Below are 1,525 nucleotides of genomic sequence, written 5' to 3' on the forward strand. Positions count from 1 at the left end.
ATGCATCACTTCCATCTCTGGCTCTGTCTTCACATTGCTTCTGTCTATGCATCTTTTCCTTTTCTTATAAGGACACTTGTCATTGGATTTAGGAGCTAGTAGGAAATCCAGCAGGATCTCATCTCCAGAACCTTAATTACATCTGTAAAGACCCTTTTTGCAAATAAAGCCACATCCACAAGTTCTGGGTAGACATACCTTTTGGGGAGACACTATTCAACCTACTGTAAAGNTCTAAAATAAGACAAAAACAAAGAGACTCATAAATTTGACTTAATTAAAAGAAAAACTATATGAAAAGAAAACACCATAAAAATTCAATCAGACAAACTACATATAGGAAACCCAGTACAATATCTCTTTTACATTTCTTTTTTTAAAAAAGCTAAAATGCAGAATACCTATATTTTTTAAATTCCTGTAAGTCAATAAGAAAAACAGCCCAATAGAGAAATGACTAAGCACACCAATAGTAACCAGCAGAAGTAAACTATCTAAACATAATAAAATATAAATAAAATTAAACATAAAAAGATGCTCAGTGACATTAGTTCTCAGGTATATGAAACTTAAAGTAAGATACCATTTTGTGCCCATTAGACTGCTCAGAATCAAAGTCAAATAATATCAAGTACTGGTAAGAATGGGGGAAGTGGAGACTCCTATANCCCTCTCCTCTCCTGTTCTCTCTCTCTCTCTCTCTCTCACTGACTCTCACTCTCTTTCTCTCTCTCAAAAATAAACATTTAAAAATAAATAAATAAAATGGCTTTTTGGTTATTTCAAAAATTTAAATGCCTATTTTAAAAACACCTGTATGCATTCACAAGAAGACATATATGTATATTCCCTGAAGTACTGTATTCAAGAATTCAAACCTGGAAACTAACTGTGTAAATGCTCATCAATATGCCTACATAAACCATGATGCATGACAACATGACTAGATCTCCATGACATAACTTTGGATGAATAGGGCAATCTGCACAACAGTAGGTTGAGTATAATATTGCTTATATTCAAAGAATACACAGAAAACAACAAAATCTTATATGCATTTCTACATATACATGCTAATCCATAGGAAAAAATCTGGAAAGATAGAAACTAATCTGACAGGGGCGCCTGGGTGGCTTAGTCGGTTAAGCGTCCGACTTTCGCTTAGGTCATGATCTCGCGGTTCGTGGGTTCGAGCCCCGCGTCGGGCTCTGTGCTGACTGCCAGCTCAGAGCCTGGAGCCTGTTTCAGTCTGTGACTCCCTCTCTCTCTGACCCTCCCCTGCTCACGCTGTCTCTCTCTCTCTCTCTCTCCTAGATATAAATAAAACATTAAAAAAAAATTAAAAAAAAGAAAGAAGAAACTAATCTGACAACAGTGGTTACCTTTTGGAAGAGAGATAGAGGAATCTGTGATTATGGGTGATAAACACAAGGAACTTTAACCTTATCTGCAATGTTTTAACTTTTTAAATGAAGAATGTGTTTATATATTACTTATACAATATTATTAAAAATTTCAAGAGAGT

This window comes from Crocuta crocuta, unplaced genomic scaffold, assembly GCF_008692635.1.
Source record: "Crocuta crocuta isolate KB4526 unplaced genomic scaffold, BGI_CrCroc_1.0 scaffold533, whole genome shotgun sequence".
Classification (NCBI taxonomy): Eukaryota; Metazoa; Chordata; class Mammalia; order Carnivora; family Hyaenidae; genus Crocuta; species Crocuta crocuta.